The 10,927-nt window shown below is 45.4% G+C and overlaps 1 protein-coding gene across 20 annotated transcripts in view; it reads left to right on the top strand.

The window, feature by feature from the left end:
- The window catches only part of RBM47 (RNA binding motif protein 47), a 303,668-nt gene that overhangs the window by 101,800 nt on the left and 190,941 nt on the right, over window positions 1–10,927 (top strand). The gene's annotated exons all lie outside the window — the stretch shown is intronic.

Here is a 10,927-nt window from a genome sequence, read left to right as displayed (position 1 = left end):
GCACATGGCAGCCCTTTAAAAATGCTCATATTCCTTTTTCCTTTCCCTTCTTAGCGTCTCTATTGCCCCTCTTTAAATCTGTCTTGGTTCTTTCCTTATTTATACCAACAACATGGTAGAACTCGGGGTCATTTTCCTGTGCCAACTCCCATTTCCTACACTGCCTGCTGTTTAGTTCATTTCCATTTCTGCTCAGCAGGGAAGACCAACTTGCCTTCTCAGGGCTTTGGGATTTGTGTTTCTGTTTGTTTGTGTGAAGTCTGACATTGTGGGGCATCAGCCTGCACCTTCCATCTGATCTCTGTTAGTCCTGGTTCTTCCAGGGGACAGGCCTTCCTTGGCAGTGAGATTTTAAAATAACACCACCAGCAAAGCACAGAAATTCAGCTGAAACCAGCCTTCCCTAAAGTCAGCCAAAAGCTTGGATTCCACCCCAGGATTACATCTCCTTTCTGGCTATTTATTTAGCCTGCAGCTTACTAGAGGGCTGGTATTCACCCTGTGATAAAAACTACAAAGATAGCAGCTTTCTTAAAGACCAGCGGCATCTTTGAGTTGCCTCAGGCTTATCTGCAGCAATTTTCCTGTAGCCATCCTGCCCACCCTCAGGCCTCTGGCCACTGGTTTTTCACACCCTTGGAATTTACTCCAGGGATTCCTAATGGCGGGGCAAAACTGCTTGGAGACTTGCCCTGAATTGAAAGGACCCTTTTCTTTGCAATAAGATCACAATCAGAGTCAGTCCCTCGGGGAGGAGCAAGGAGAGGTTTCTTAACCTCTCAAGATGCAGAATTCCCCTTGGCCCAGAAGTGCAGGGTCAGGAACATGGCTTGAAACTTCTTCCTGTGTATGCAGGGATTAAAGCCAGGAAGCCAAGCAATCACGTATTCTTTCATCAAATATGCATTGGGCATCGACTCTGTACAAGGCGCTCTGCTAGGGCTTGGGTTGACAAGAGAGTAAGTCACAGTTCCCAGTGGGCAAAGGCAAGTACACCTACACCTGAGTACAATCTCACCTGATGCACATCATAAAAGAGGTCTGGGAGCTCCGGCTGGGGCACAATAGAATCAGTGGCAACTTGTGTGTTTTGGGACATAGGTTCGAGCCCCAGCCTCGCTCAGTGGATCTGGTATTGCCACAGCTGTGGCTTAGATCTGATCCCTGGCCTGGGAACTTCATATGCTGCAAGGCGGCCAAAAAGGAAAAAAAAAAAAAGAGGTTTGTGCAAAGGGCCAAGGATCTCAGGGGATAGAGGCCCTCACCCTGGATGGTGGAGTGTGGTGGATGAAAATAGCATCACAGAGGAGGCAACCATCCTGCAGCACTTCATGAATGGAGAGCTCAACTGACCAGAGACAAATCGATATAAGGGCCAAAGTGCAGGAGAAAGAAGAGACTATTTGGTTTGGAACCCTGCAGAAGTAGGTCCTGAGACAAGGACTTGAATGCAATAGTTACTTTGAGAGATGACCCCGGGAAACAGCAGGAAAGTATGGAATGCAACAGGAGTGGACGAAGGGTGTGTTGTTAAGACAATTGCCATTGAGGGTGATTAGAGCTTGACCCCTTTGGGGAGCTCTGGGAGTCAGTACAGCATCAAGTATATATCGCTCAGAGTTATCCCAACAGAAGGGCAAAGAAGCTGGAAGAGGAGGGATTGTTTCCAGGGACACTTCTGACTTGCCCTGCCCAGGGTGCTCTTGCAGCCAAAGAAAAGCCACAGAGAGAGAAATGCAGATGTTTACAGCAATTTTTAGTGTAAACTGGTAAATGTGGCCCGATGTGAACAAGGCCCCCCCATAGCATGAGACATGATAGGCACCGAGACACGAAAAGAGCACCACGAATTATGGACCATTAGTGAAGGAACAAGCGAAAAAATTGAAAAAGAAAGTGGGAGTCAAACTGGATGCCTTGTCAGGGGTTGGATCTTTATTTGTTAGGGGATGGGAGTCACTGAGGGATCTGGGCAGCTGCGTGCTATTGTCAGATGGGCCAAATGCTGCAGAAGCAGGACAGGCCTGTGAGATGGGAAGGCAAAGTGACACCCAGACACTAGAACTACCAGTATACTGGATTAACAAATCAGCAGTACTTACAGAGACGAATTAGTCATTCCTTCCACGGGATTCCCAGGCAAAGCAGGATCCTTATGCTATTATAATAATTGTACATGCTTCCCAACCAGACCATCAGTTTATGGGCTGTGATTTCATGTACTATCTTGGGCTCAATATCTAGCGCAGGGTTAACACATGACAGGGACTCAGGAAGTATTTGATGGATGGATGGCTAGGTTGGTTTAGACTCATAGCCCTACCCAGAGCTATTTACTATGCTTATAGCAGGATTATCTTTGATCCTAAATGGTATGCATGTTGGAAGTGGCCTGCAAAGGCATTGCTGACAGGATGCGCTGAAGTATTTTGGGGTCTCTTCTATAAGCCCAGAGTGGGTCACCAAAGATGCGTCCTTCCACTGAGCTGCTCCAGCAAGGCCTTGGTAGAACTTTGCCTAATTGTCACTTATAGAAGACATTTTGCCGCAGTTCCAATGTCATCACAGGAGGCTGGACTTTCCCTCTGGCCTTGGCCAACTAAGTGTCCTAGCCCCCTCTTTCTGCCTAAATCGGACAGCAGTTGCTTCTGGTTGCCAACCAAAGAAAGAGGCTATCGTTGTCATTCAACAAGAGGACAGTTTTCTGAAGTGGCTGTGTGACCTTTTCAGAAAATCCCCGCGGAAAGGGGAAATATCCTGATGGTAAACAAGAGGAAAATAGAAACAATTCAGTAGCCAAGTCATTTCTGGAATGGGGCTCCAGGCCCAGTGATTCTGACCCAGATCTCGAAGTGGAAGAGAGTGAATAGGATCCCATCCCCAGGGAGTCCAAAAAGAACCCCTGCTGTAGGCACAACCAAACTGAATTTGTTAAATAGCTATACCTCAAACGTTTTAAAAAGGAGATTCTTTATCCTTTTTCCATCAGAGATCAGAAAATTTTATGGTAAAGAAGCCCTTCAAGGAAGTAACAGAGCTTATGACCTGGAAACTCATTTCATAGCTGAGGAAATTGACGCTGAGCCAGCACTAAAACATTGTCCTCTGACCTCCAGTTTAGAAACTTCCTTTAATCACTCATCAAGCATCCCTTGACTGCCTACCATGTGGAACTCTACTTGAAACTGGAAAGACACAATTCAGCAAGACAGTTTCTGCAACTCCAAGAGAGGACTCATAATCCAGTGGAGCAGAGATATTTGCATTTAATTAACTATAACCAAATATCACCAATGCTACAACAAAGGCATATTCAAATGCATCTTGAAGTCTTACCAAGGGTCTTTTTTCTTTTTTTAAGTCTAATATTTACAACAGAATGCAAATGCTTCAGCTTCTACCTCCTCCTTCTAATTCTCGTGTCCATTAAGAAATGTATTCACTTAGGACACATTTATTGACAATTGTGTAAATCCCTGAACTTCACTGTAAAATCAGAAAGCATATGCTCCCATCTCAAGTTTCAGTGTCAGGCTGTTAATTGTCCAAGTAGTTAAAGGAGCTGACCTGAGGTCTGTTTAACTTCCTATGCCTACAACCTCAGAAGCATGGTCACTGTGCTGACAATAAATGGAATCAGGTGCTTAAAAAATTAAAGAAGAATCAAGGAAAAGGAATTTTTTTTTCTTTTTTCTTTTTTTTTTTTTTTAGGGGTGCACCTGTGGCATATGGAGGTTCCCAGGCTCGGGGTCGAATCAGAGCTGTAGCTGCCACCCTACACCAAAGTCACAGCAACATGGAATCTGAGCTATGCCTGCGACCTATACCACAGCTCCCTGCAATGCCGGATCCCAAACAAGGCCAGGGATCCTAATTGGATTCGTGTGTCCTCATGGATCCTAGTCGGATTTGTTTCTGCTACAACACAACGGGAACTCCCCCACTTGCTTCTTTCTTAGTACCTTCAGTTGACCTCAAATTCTCTCCATTCTATTTATTCAACATACCAGAGAGGGTTCAATTGCAGTAAATAGAAATCATTCTAGCTGTTTTAATCAGAAAGGGATTTAATATAGGCAGTTGGAAGAGCAGGCATTCCACTGGACCTCAAGATCTGGCTTCCATAGCAACACTGCAGAAGTGACCTGTCCAGGGAGCTGCTGCATTGCCACAATCAGGAAGGTCGGGAGTCAGAAAACCACCACTGGAACTACTGAGTTCAGGGACACGCCACTTTCGGATCAGAAAGCCACCACTGCCATGCTTGCAACAGACACATGCTATGTCTGCTAGATCCAGCAAAGAATGGGTGCCCAGTGCCCTGTGCTCCACCCACAAAGCTAGCAGCCCCTGGGATAATGCCACAGGAACAACACCCCATGTGTTTGACTACGCTTGCTGGAAGAATCAGCAGAAGCAGCCAGAAACCTGGCCCCTTCTTCACTTTTACCTTCCAAACCTTCCACAAAATGGATCTGTTTGTCAGAACTCACATTGCATATAGAACTTTAACTGCAAAGGGTCTGAGAAATATGGTTTTTAGCTTTCCAGTCTTTCAGGACTGGAAGGCGTGTGGGATGAGATGATTCACGGTATCTACCACATTCAGCATCTCTTGAACAGCCACTGCCCTATGGACCCAGTCAGCTCTTCCCTGAACCATTGCATTTTCCTCATAACTAGTCTCTCTGCCGCAAGTTCTTCCTTCTTCAACCCACCCTCTGTGTTGCACTTCAAACACTCCCTTGATCATGTCCCTTTCCTGCTCATGAGAATAAGGACCATTCTCCTTTCAAATCTCTTAAACATCTGGACCCCACCCACCTTACCAGCTGAAAATCCTGCCACTTTATTTGTTTTCTTTTTTTGGAGCAGAGTATATACCAACCAAGTGCTAACTTGCTTGGTCTTAATTTTATTTTTTTTTTAGAGCCCCACCTGAGGCACCTGGAGGGTCCCAGGCTAGGGGTCGAATCAAAGCTACAGCTGCTGGCCTACACCAGAGCCTCAGCAACACCAGATCTGAGCTTCGTCTGCAACCTACAGCTCATGGCAAAGCCGGATCCTTAACCCACTGGGGGATCGAACCTGCAACCTCATGGTTCCTCGTCGGATTCATTTCCTCTGAGCCACTACAGGAGCTCCAATCCTGCCACTTTAACACCCCTCAGGCTTTGGTCAAACCAGGTGCTAAATGCTTCACCACCCCTCCCCCCATCTTGATGTGGTTCATGAACTTACTCTGACTAGAATGCCCACCCACCCTTCGTTTTCTCATTTTAAATTCCATGTTCAAAGGTTACCACCTCTAGAAAATTTCCTTCCCGGTGGCCCCTCTCCACACTGGCAGAATTAATGGGTTTTTGCTGGCGTTTTGCATCTGTCTCCATTGCCCGTCTCACTGTGTATTATATGAAGTTCTGTATGTGTCTCTTTCCAATAGGAGGAAATGGATCTTTTTTCCTGTTCATCTGTGTATCTCAGTGCGGAACTCTTGGTAGATATAATAAATACTGTTGAATAAATGAATGCATGAATGAATGACTTGGCCTGTGTGTCTAGGACACCCAGTCCTGCCTGACTACCTTTTCTCTTCAGCTTATAGACATTCCGGGGCCCTTTCTCCACGCAAAAGACAAGCTTGCCTTCAGTCCTCTGGCTATTATCCTATCACTGCTCTTCATTTCAAGCCTGGTTATCTGAGAAGGTTGTCTACACCTGCTCTCTTCACTCCTTCACCACCCAGCTTTACCACTCTGCTGAAACCACCTTGTCGAGGTCACCAGTTATCTGCTAGTTACTAAACAAAACAGTAGTTTTCAATCCTTATCTTATTTAACCCTTTGCCTCACTTGACTCAGCGAACGTGCCTTCCTTCTTGAATCTCATTCTCTCCTGGGCGGGCACGTTCTCCTTAGCCTTCGCCATGAACACTTCTCCTTTTGTCAGGACAGAGCTCCTGCCTCTAACCCTCTTTTCTTGTTTGCCTAACGCTCTGGGTGGTCTCATGGCCGCATTATCTTCCTAACCCATTTCCTATCATTCTCTCCTTCCATCTCTCCAACTCCAGCTATACCTACCTTCTAGCAGTCCTCCACAGGCCAGCAACACTCTTGCTCTGCCCTCAGTACCCTTCCTCGGCAGCATCTATGTCTTCACTATTCAGAACTTGGAACTAGGAGTTCCATCGTGGCGCAGCGGAAATGAATCCGACTAGGAACTGTGAGGCTGCAGGTTGGATCCCTGGCCTTGCTCAGTGGGTTAAGGATCTGGCATTGCCATGAGCTGTGGTGTAGGTCACAGACACAGCTCAGATCCTGCGTTGCTGTGGCTCTGGCGAAGGCCGGCAGCTGTAGCTCTGATTAGACCCCTAGCCTGGGAGTTTCCACATGCCTAGGGTGCAGCCCTAAAACTACAAAAAAAAAAAAAAAAAAAAAAAAAAAAAAAGAATCCAACTGCAGCAGCAGCTCGGGTCACTCTGGAAGCACGGGTTCAATCCCTGGCCAAGCTCAGTGGGTTAAGGATGGTGTGGCTTGAATTCAATCCCTGGCCTAGGAACTTCCATATACTGTGGGTGTGGCCTCTAATAGGAAGTAAAAAACAAATTAAAAAAATATATGGTTTAAAAATAGATGAAGTATTTAGAGTTCCTGTCCTGGCTCAGTGGTTAATGAATCCAACTAGGAACCATGAGGTTTCGAGTTTGGTCCCTGGCCTTGCTCAGTGGGTTAGGGATCCAGTGTTGCCATGAGCTGTGGTGTAGGTTGCAGACTTGGCTTGGATCCCACGTTGCTGTGGCTCTGGCGTAGGCCGGCGGCTACAGCTCCAATTTGACCCCTAGCCTGGGAACCTCCATATAACGTGGGAGCAGCCCCAGAAAGGCAAAAAGACAAAAATAAATAAATAAATAAAAATAGATAAAGTATTTAAAGAAACTGATTTTGAAAGCAAATTAAAAAGGACAAATGTTCATTAAAAATAAGTTTTGTTTTTTTGGGTTTTTTTTTTAGTTGCCCTGTCCCTCACCATCTTTAGTCCTTCTCTATCTCTTTTTTTTTGGGGGGGGGAGCGTACCCACAGCATATGGACGTTCCCAGGCTAGGGGTCAAATCGGAGCTGTCGTCGTTGGCCTACACTACAGCGCAGCAACCCGGGATCCAAGCCGAGTCTATGACCTACACCACAGCTCGAGGCAATGCCGGATCCTTAACCCACTGAGTGAGGCCAGGGATGAAATCTGCAGCCTCATGGATGCTAGTCAGGTTCATTAACCACTGAACCACAACGGGAACTCCTCTTTAGTCCATCTCAATGTCGCTTTCTCACAGAGGCCTTCCCTGACCACCTTTGAAACCGCAACCCCACCTCAGCTGTATTTTTCTTCCCTCCTTTATTCTTCTGTTACCTTCCCTGCTTTATTTTTCTTCTTAGTACTTACCGTCATCAAACCTGCTGTATATTTTACTTTATTTATTTATCTATCTCTTCCAAACAAAATGTAAACTCCATAAGGACAAGATTTGTGTCTGTTTTATTCACTGTTGTTTTCCCAAGGTCTAGAACAGTGCTTGGCACATAGTAGGTATTCAATAAATATTTATGAAATGAATAATCATCTCTACTCCAAGACCTTTTTGTCTTTTATCTCAGCCCCAATGTCTTTTTTTTTTGCTTGTTTGTTTAGGAAGCAACTTATTGAGCAACTTCTAGATGGCAGACATGTACATATTCTTAATCTCATTTCATCATCAAGTTTGCAGACAAGGCTTGGATCCTGAGTTGCTGTGGCTGTGGTGGCATAGGCCAGCAGCTGCAGCTCCAGTTCAACCCCTGGCCTGGGAACTTCCATGTGCTGAGGGTATGGCCCTAAAAAGCAAAAGCAAAAAAAAAAAAGAATCTGGCATTGTCACTGTAGTGGCTTGGGTTGCTGCTGTGGTGTGAATTCGATCCCTGGCCCAGGACCTGCGGCCAAAAAAATAAAATTTATGATTCAGGGAAAAGATTCTCAAACAGTTTAAAACAGAACATGGGTCAGCAAAACACTGTCTCTGAATTCTGTCTCCAGGTTTTCCTTCCTTTTACCACAGTCCTTTTGAGGTGAGCTGGAGTTAGCATTCACTGCAACAGAGATTATTAAAGGCCCTTTTTATTCTTTATAGCGTTTCTCAGCATGTGTTAAAGTACAGTTGTCTGATCATTGTCATAGTACCTTTCCAATATGCGTTTCCACCAGGTTTTTCTAGTTAGAAGAAAAGCTGCTTTTTTAAAAATTGAAGTATAGGTGCTTTGCAATGTTGTGTTAATTTCTGCTGTACAGCAAAGTGATTCAGTTATACATATATATACATTATTTTTAAAAAACATTCTTTTCCATTACTCAACCCTAATATCCGATCAGTCACTAAGCCCTATGACTCTTACCTCCTAAATACATCCATAATCCTCTCTTCTCCACCTACTTTGCCTCTGCTCTGTCCTCTAAAAGCTATGCCAGGAGTTCCCATTGTGGCACAGTGGAAAGGGATCCGACTAGTATCCATGAGGCTGCAAGGATGCCTTGCTCGGTGGGTTAAGGATCTGGTGTTGCCTTGAACTGTGGTGTAGGTCACAGACTCAGCTTGGATCCCAAGTAGCTGTGGCTGTGGTGTAGGCTGGTAGTTACAGTTCTGATTTGACCCTTAACCTGGGAACTTACATATGCTGCAGGTGTGGCCTTAAAAAGCAAAACAAACAAACAAAAAACCCCCATGCCTGTTTAATCTCCATACCCCCCATTCAAAACCTTTTTTTTAGGGCTGCACCCACGGCATATGGAGATTCCCAGGCTAGGGGTCCATTGGGAACTGTACCTGCCGACATACGCCACAGCCACAGAAACTTGGGATCCGAGCCTTGTCCGTGACCTACACCACAGCTCGTGGCAACACCAGATCCTTAACCCACTGAGCAAGGTCGGGCATAGAACCTGCGTCCTCATGGATGCTAGTCAGATTCGTTAACCACTGCGCCATGGCAGGAACTTCCAAAACCTTGCTAAACTCCTTGGTATAATAAATATTTCTCCTCATGAACTGACTGACCCCTGTCTATCTCTCAATTTCATATTGCACTACTGCCATCCAACCCTCTAGCTATAGAGAACTCCTTGTCTCACACCCCTGAATCCAACATCTCTCTTGTTCCAGGGTGATTTTCACTCTTCTGAAATACACTTCTCGACTGCTTTACCTGGCCAACTGTGAAGCAAGTCCTCTTCAGGTCCTCTCAGTTCTGACATTTACCAATTAAGCCTAAATTAGACGGCAGCCTGCTTCCTGAGTATTGGCTGACTTCATATCTGTATCCACAGAATATAAGTTCCTTTGAGACAAGGATCATATCTTATTTATTTGTTTATTTTTATAGCTGCATCTGTGGCATATGGAAGTTCCCAGGCCAGGAATTGAACCTGAGCCACAGCTGTGACCTAAGCTATAGCTGCAGCAATGCCAGGTCCTTTTAACCCACTGTACCAGATCAGGAATTGAACCCATGCCTCCCCAGGGATCCGAGCCACTGCAGTTGGATTCTTTTTTTTTTTTTTTTTTTTTTTTTGGTCTTTTTAGGGCCACCCCCATGGAATATGGAGGTTCCCAGGCTAGGGGTCTACTGGGAGCTGTTTCTGCCGGTCTACGCCAGAGCCACAGCAACACCAGATCTGAGCCGCATCTGTGACCTACGCCACAGCTCACGGCAACACTGGATCTTTAACCCACTGAGCAAAGCTAGGGATTGAACCGGCAACCTCATGGTTCCTAGTTGGATTTGTTTCCGGTGTGCCACAATGGGAACTCCTGCAGTTGGATTCTTAACCACCTCCCCATGACAGGAACTTTTTTCATTTATTTTTCTATATTCAGTATGATGCAGAGAACCTGGCACATAGTAGATCTTGGTAAGTGAATCCTAACAGGATATATTTACACTGGGCTTGTAATGGTCTAGTGATCTTCCCAGCACCGCACTTACAGTAACACCTGGACTCTTCTTATTACTCCTAATGATGCGGGTACTGGTGAGGAGCCTAAAGACCCAGGATGATTAGGTTTTTGCCCACAGTCGCACAGTTAGTAAGTGCAGAGATATGATTCAGCCTCCCAGAGTTCCCACTGTGGCACAGCGGGAATGAATCTGATTAGTAACCGTGAGGCTGCGGGTTCGATCCCTGGCCTCCCTCAGTGGGTTAAGAATTTGGCATTGCTGTTAGCTGTGGTGTAGGTCACAGATGAGGCTTGGATCCTGCATTGCTGTAGCTGTGTTGTAGGCTGGCAGCTCTAGCTTTGATTAGACCCCTAGCCTGGGAACTTCCATGCACCACAGGTACAGCCTTAAAGAGAAAAACAAAAAAAGATTCAGATTCAGGTATTTGGCTCCAGACTGTCTTCTTCTTCTTCTTCTTTTTTTTTTTTTTTTTTTAGGGCTGGACCCAAGGCATGGGGGTTCTCAGGCTAGGGGTCAAATCAGAGCTATAGCTGCCGGCCTACACCACAGCCACAGCAACGCCAGATCCTTAACCCACTGAGCAAGGCCAGGGATCGAACCTGAAACCTCATGGGTTCATTCATTCATTCATTAACCACTGCGCCACGACGGGAACTCCTAGACTATCTTTTTAATTACTATGCTTATACTGGTGTTGGAAGGATGAAAGGTACTTACAAGTGTATTCCAAGCAGAGAAACAATAGAAGCAAAGGTGAGAATATTCATATTATTTTTACATGGCTTTTATAGTCAGTAAATTTGTCCACACCTGAAACGAATTCTGTCCTATATGTCAAATTAGAACCTTATCCATATTTTATATTCCTTCTCCAGTGTGATCCTAAAGCTCAGGTTCTAGGTTGAGCAAATCCTGCCTTCCTTGACACACACTTCTACAGATATCA

This window comes from Sus scrofa, chromosome 8 (assembly GCF_054392235.1).
Source record: "Sus scrofa isolate SSC_HxYL_T2T_F1_AM1 chromosome 8, Sscrofa_HxYL_maternal_Yorkshire_Landrace_v2.0, whole genome shotgun sequence".
Taxonomy (NCBI): domain Eukaryota; kingdom Metazoa; phylum Chordata; class Mammalia; order Artiodactyla; family Suidae; genus Sus; species Sus scrofa.
Note: the sequence above shows the minus strand (reverse complement) of the source record. Positions and strands in the feature narration are given on the sequence as shown.